This window comes from Capsicum annuum, unplaced genomic scaffold (assembly GCF_002878395.1).
Source record: "Capsicum annuum cultivar UCD-10X-F1 unplaced genomic scaffold, UCD10Xv1.1 ctg4174, whole genome shotgun sequence".
NCBI classification, from domain to species: domain Eukaryota; kingdom Viridiplantae; phylum Streptophyta; class Magnoliopsida; order Solanales; family Solanaceae; genus Capsicum; species Capsicum annuum.
In genome coordinates, this window is record NW_025849093.1 from 53303 (window position 1) to 60641 (window position 7339).

General features: G+C 33.3%; 1 long non-coding RNA gene across 1 annotated transcript; it reads left to right on the plus strand.

Annotated features, from left to right (window-relative positions):
* The first annotated feature begins 357 nt into the window (after positions 1-357).
* Positions 358-1028, plus strand: LOC124891866. Its single transcript, XR_007049917.1, has 3 exons — positions 358-654; positions 750-832; positions 934-1028. It is a non-coding gene; the product is annotated as an uncharacterized LOC124891866 (long non-coding RNA).
* The last annotated feature ends 6311 nt before the right edge of the window (positions 1029-7339 follow it).

Consider the following 7339-nt stretch of genomic DNA (forward strand, 5'->3'; position numbering starts at 1 on the left):
ATCACTGTTACCCTGTGAGAGATTTTTATTCAAATTTGCAGTTACTTCAAGTTTTACTGTCACATCTTTCTTAAAATTCAATTTACAGTTTTTACTATGATTTAATTGTTAATTTTTACAGAATAATAAAAACAGAAAATAAAATAGCCAATAAGATATTTTTACTTTCCTGGAAAATCAAAATTAATAATTTTTAAATTAAAACACATGTCTATCTCAGCTGTCAAACCACTCAACTTCACTATTAAAATAATAGCCGATGGATTTTCTTACTGTAGACTCAAATTGAAACTCTCAAAAACAGTTTATTGATTTCTCTTTAAGGAAGGTTTTAATGTCCTCTCAAAATATATAGGATTCTCAATCATTATATAGATATTGTGTGCAATGTTGTCAATCGAATACCCTTCCCCTTTCTCTCAGATCTTCTTTGTTTGTGTATTTTTAACCTACATCTGTATCACTGCTCACATATTGAATGAAAACCCTCACCCCCAGTACGTGATCTGCTTCCTTTATTTTTTCCCCTAAATCTCCTGATATGTTCTTATTTATAATGTAAAGATCAATGATTTGTGTGCTCTCATTCCAAAACAAGTGCAAATCGTTTCATTATTGTGTTATACCTATTCCCTCAAAATGTATATCTGGAAAGTACGAAATTCGAAACTCTTTTTTATTTGTTTGTCCTAATGGTGCTCTTTATCTTTTTGCAATTTTTACAACAATCGATTGTTATGAACTTCCAGAATTTCTTCTATACAATCTGCTTCATGTATTTCTTTCTTCACATCAAAGGAGTTATTGTCATGGAAGAACAAACATTCAAAAGGTAAAATTTGATATCAATATATATATATATATGTATTTATTTTTGTTTTATTTTCATCAAATATTGGAGATTGTGGTTGCTAAAGTTGGCTTCGTTTTCAGTATTTGTAGCACGTCGTTCGAGTATCTAAGAGATCTATTTTGGTTGAAGGAAAGATCAACGACTATTATCATTAATTGGTACTTCATTTTTTAAGGTAAGTTATACAATCAACTTTTACTTTGCTCATTAGATTCAAAAGTTTCATTATTTTGTTAAACTTTGTGTGATGTTAAAGTAGGTCATTCTTTTTTAAATGGAGGGAGTATTATATTTAATATGCTCAAACAAATAAGATAATACTTACATAACTAATTTCCTTTAACAACAGTGCATCGCGTGGAAGCATTTACTAATGACATGTGTTATTTTAGTTAATTAGTTAGGAAATAGTGGTTACATTAATTGGTTTTAAAATTTAAAATTTAAATTTTCAGTTACTTTATAATTGTATATTTTAAGTTTAAATTATTGGTTAACTAAGTAAGAATTAATTATTATTTACTTTTTTTATTACAATTATTTTTTTAAAATTTACATTTACAGTTACTTTATGTTTTTTTCTATATCTTTATTGAAAAAATTAAAAGACCAAAATGATTGTGGCTTTGAAAATTTTCTAAGTTTATCTATTATGTTGCTTATTTAATTTAAGTTTAAGTTTAAGTTTTAAAAGATAAAAATATTCGCTCCTAAAAATGTGCAACCATAATACAAGGCGTGTAGGGCTATTTATTAACTGCACATATTTAAATGTAAAAAATTAAGGTTTGAAACATAAAAATAAATAACTATAATATTTTGATTTGGAAATAGTTACAACCTCTTCACATAATCCCAAATAAAAAAGACATCCATATATTTGCAGCGCATAAGTTGTTTTTCTTATTAATTCGTCTATGCGCAAGAGACATCTTCCGCTATGAGAGTCGCTGTTAAATTGTGAGGTTTGAGGATCTTGACATAGACACAATTTTACAGTCATGCGCAATTTGAGATGATTTTATTTGACTGATGAAATGGATAGAAATGAAGATGATGAAAACATAATAGGTATGCATTGTGGGTATCTTTAAACTGATGAGTTTTTTTTGGTGTTTTCTTTTCTCATGTATTGGCTCCATTATATAATGGTGAACATTATTGTAATACAAAACAAATTATTGCCATAAAAAAGTTGTATTAGTTAGAATACTTCATTTAAATGCAACGAATTTCTTTGGATCTTATATGCCTTTGAATCTTACAAAAAATCACAACTTAAATATATATACATCTATACATATATATATGTAAAATACGCAGAGTAAGCTATTCATGAATTATTTATTGCGTTAGAAATTTAAATAAAATTTATGAAACTATTAATATACAAATCTCCAGTTGATTTTTAATCTCCTATTAATATACACTACATTTGATTTTTAATCTTATTTCGTGTGAAAAATGTACCTGCAAATTAGCAAAAGTGAAAAACGAGCATATGGACTTACTGAAAAGAAAATCAACGAGAAAAGTATTTCAATTGCATTAGACTAATAGCATAACATTAAAAAACAAGAGAATAATAAAGATCATTAAGTTTTCAATAATGTTAAAAAATTATTGATAAAATATTCATGACGAGAAGAGTGTATCAACTTTACGGGCAATGCAAAACCATATATAATTTTTAAATTTGATTTGAAATATAAACCTTTAAATTGAGTGTATCAATTTAAAGTATTGAAGCAAATAAATAGGGTACAATAATATAAATAAGATATGTGATTAATAATAACCTATTCCTCAAATTTTTATTTATTTTCTTGCAGAATTTAAAATATACTCACTACAAATATGAATGTAATCGTAGGAAGAGCTTAAGATCAAGAGAAGCACTATAATCTTTCTGCTTAATAATGTGGATGAATTTGTTCTATTATCATGTATAAGATGTTTGTGAAATATTTATTTGTCGCGCATCGCGCGGGTACAAATACTAGTTCTAGTTAACAATCACGGTTCTCAAGAGCCCGGGGACTCTAAAATGATCAAATTGGTCCTTGATGTATTGGTGTTGGGCTTTTAGTCCTTCGTATATATCATGTATAAGCAAAATAGTCCTTAATGTGCCGAAAAATGATTATTTTAATCCTTATTGAAATTGTCTTTAATGACAAATAAGTGAAACTTTTAGTCCATACATGCCATGTAACCGAAATAGTTCTTAATGTATGAAAAAAGAGATCGGTTTAGTCCTGAACCTTGAAAGCGACAGAGCAAATAAAAAACCTTGTTAAGTTAACCAGCAACTATTGAAAGGTGTATGAAAACATTTAAAGGAATGGAGTGAAACCTTTTGGCAAAAGATAAATCTTTTGTGATGAGAAAAAAGCTAAACTCTGGTACCAATAATCAATGTAAGAACAAAACTATGTTATGAGGAATGAATGTTTACTTCATTGCTGCAGGCACACATGGTGGTGGCGGGAGGAAAAATGGTAACTTTTTCTGAAAACTAAGGATTTCGAGGTATATATTTAGACTAAAAGGATCACTTTTTCTATACATTTTGATTATTCAGTTACGTAGAAAGAAGATCTCAACATTTCAACCCCCCCAAACCACCTGGGTTGTGGTTAGTAAATTACTTCTTGTTCCCATTCTTGCAGTCGTACCAATTTGATCTTCAACTAGTCATAGCATTATTTTTGTTTTAAGATCAGGTAGCAATGGGAATACATAAATAAACTTAGCTTAGTAGCATTTGATTCTAGCCTGAACTTGTTGCTTGAAAGACGTTTTGGCAACAAAAAAAAAAAAAAAAAGGGCAAAAGTAAAGAGTTTACAAAAATTCGAAAACAATTTCTAAGTCAGTTTTCTTTTTAAAAATTTGAACCAAAAGCAGAATAGATGAAGAAGAGTAACACCGAATAGCATAATGGAATAAGTCTTCAAAACACAAGAGCAGTATCACTGTCTGGTTGTGAAAAACTAATACCAAATACTAATAGCCTTTCTCCACCAACTCAGAACATCTAGTAAGTGCACAGGTCATGCAGATTAAAAATGCCTTCTCCACCAAAGGGAATATTTAAATTGGGTCATACTCTAATACCAAAATTAGATGAGGGTACGGAGGGAGGTAACTGAGCAGGAGCAGCCACCGTGTTCTGAGGTGCACTAGTTGCACCAATGCTAGAACCTGAGAAACTAGTCATTCTGCTATCAGCAGCCACCATGTTCTGAGGTGCATTCATAGCACCAATGCTAGTAAGTGCTAAACTGGTCATCCCACTATGAGAAGTCACCGTGTTCAGATTGCAGTCATAGCACCAATGCTAGCACCTGCAAAACAGGTCATTCTGATTTGAACAGCCACCACGTTCTGAGGTGCATTCTTAGCACGGATCTAGCAACTGCAAAGCTGGTTATCCCGCTATGAGCAGCCACGTATTCTGAGGTGCATTCATAGCACCAATGCTTGCACCTGAAAAACAAGTCATTCCAATAAGAGCAGACACCATGTTCTGAGGTGCATTCATAGCACGGATGCTAGCAACTGCAAAACTGGTCATCACACTATGAGAAGCCACCATGTTATGAGGTGCCTTCATAGCACCAATGTTGGCACCTGTAAAAAAGGATGAGCAGACATCATGTTCTGAGTTGCATTCATAGCACCGATGCTAGCAACTGCAAAACTGGTCATTCTGATATGAGCAGCCACCGTGTTTTGAGGTGCATTCACAGCACCAATGCTAGCAGATGCACAACTAGATATTCCGTTATGAACACTCACATTGTTCTCAGGTGCATTCGTAGTTCCAAAGCTAGAAATTGTGTTACCAGAAACGCCGCTATGATCAGAATTGCATGAGAAGTTGGCACTTTCAGAACATCAAAAATGGAATTGATATCATTATCTTCGTCCACATGCTCAGTGATTAATGCTTCAAGGTCACTCCCAATTCTAGTGATACGATGACTGTAAGGTCCACTACTAGTAGCAGTACTTGGATGTTCGCTGGGTAAGGGGGATGTTGCAGCATAAACACAAAAGCTAGCTTCATTAGCATCCTCCTGCTCCGTAAACATGTCATCAGTGCGGAATGCTGAGTTTAATATGAACTCACCATTCAAATCAGGATTATGGCCTTACGACCCTCCCCCAGCAACTGCTATCATCTGCTCACTATTGGTGCTTTCTCGAGGAAAGATGCTCTCATTGTTAGTGCTTGGCACTGCTTGTGATGTTCCCACAGTTTCAACCTCCGGACTAATTATATTGAGAACGATTGGTTTTGCTGTTCTATTCTATTTGCTGCAGGCTTTGAGGATGTTGAAAAACTTTTGAGCATGGTTAGCCACCTCTGTTGTTGTTCTTGTTATCACACTGTGCCTGGATGTACTTCTCCAGTCACCTCTTCCGAATATATCTAAGCCCCGGAGAAATGACTTACAGAAGGAAAGTGAAAAAAGTAAGTTATTATCAGCTTTGAGGTTCATTCAGGAAGCAAGATCGCAGGACAACATTTACTTAATAGTTTAATTTTATCTCGATCTGCTAACCACGCACTTCATCTTATGAAGCACAAACACAATGCATACAGAAGGCATCAAATATGCCTATGGAATCATACCTTTTTGGCTCTGTGCTTTATAAGATGTGCGTGATTAGCAGATTGATAAAAAATAAAAGTTTTAAGTAAATGTTGTCCTACAACCTTGTTTCCTGGATTAACTTCAAAGCTGATAATAACTTATTTCTCTCTTTCCTGTTATAGGTCATTTCTCTGGGGCTTCGATGTATATGGAAGTGCTGACTGGGCAAGTATATCCAGGCACTGTGTGATAACAAGTATACCAGCATAGGTGGATAGAATGCCCAAAAGTATTTCAAGCTGATACGGGTGTCATGGGCTCGAGACCATTTATTAGAAGCAGAGTTCGAACACTACAATGACTTCAAGGCACGTTTATGAAGATGGACGCATTTGAGCGTTGTGTGAACTTGGCCAAGGGGTTTTATGCATTGACATGTGAGGGCTTGCCTTAGGTGCTCTAAAACACACCCAACGCTTCCCATTTACACTCTAAACCAGCCCCATCCTCATTAACGGTGCATTCTTTTGTTTCTCATAATGTAGTAGACTATTTGAAGAACTGTCTTAGTTTTTGTGAGTAGTTAGTTCATTTTGATTAAAGATTTGTAATATTTGTAACACTCCGTACTTTAGGGCTAGAATCAAGACCGTCGTCGTTACGCGTTAGATGGTTCCTTGTTAATATTTGTGTGGTGATCAATCCTATAGTGTAATAATACCTTTGAATATGATATGAGTTTACAAAAATCTCCTAACTCTAAGACGAGTTGAAAACGTTTCTACCGAATAAGTTTTAGTGGATGTTTAAACTTGGATCAACTTCCATCAACTATAACTCCTAGTATATGATGAATTAGAGGGATTATTATATATCAAATGAAAGGTCTTCGAATAAGCTTTCCAAATATACCAATTTCTCCTAAATATGATACCCGAGCAAAAAGTTATGACCATTTTAGTGACTGAGACAGTAGCAGCATGCGATAAGCGTGCGACGCACGCCCTATCGCACGCACCAAAATTTTACGTTCTATTTCCTTGTTTTTAAACGAAAAATAGGTATCTTCCATCCCTTATCCATCTATAACATGGGATTAAACTCCCAAAATACCAAAATATAATTCTTTTCTCTCCAATTCATCAACAACTCATCCTAGGGTTTCAAACTAAAAACCCAAATAACTCAAGATTTAAGGTGGGTTTTTCTTAATTCTTTAGGATTCGAAATCCTCATTGCGAGGGATACAAGAGGCACCCATCAATCGTACGTATTGCATCCCAAAAGCTACAGTTTATTCAAAATCTTCTAATTTAAGGTATGCGTGGATTTCCTAAAATCTCATGGGCATAGAAATTATGGTTTTAAGAAAAGAGATTCGGATTTGTGAATAAATTTATGTTTTAGAAGTTTTGATGGTATTGTTTTTATCTTTAGGCCTTCCCCAAATTTATTTGAATTGATATGTGTATATATGTACATGTTTAATGTTGATGATTGAATTGAGAGCATGATTCATGTGAAAATTCCTTTCTTGTTATGATTTTTTTTCTTACTTATCATATGACGTGGATTATTTTTGAAAGGCATCTTGAAAAGCATGTTACGAAGTGTCTTAATTTATGAATGATTCGGTTATAAATCTTGAATTTCCAAAGAGAGGGTTGTTTGTATTGAAAAATGTTGAAATTACACATAATGAAAGAGTAGATGGGTTTTGCCAAAAGCATATGACCATCTTATGTTTGTATAGTTCTTGCATGGTTTTGACTTATGTTTTTGAAACATGAAATCTCTTACACTATTTGCATGTTTGGGTGGTCTGAATTATTATGTTTTCGAAACATGAAATCTCTTACACTATTTGCATGTTTGGGTGGT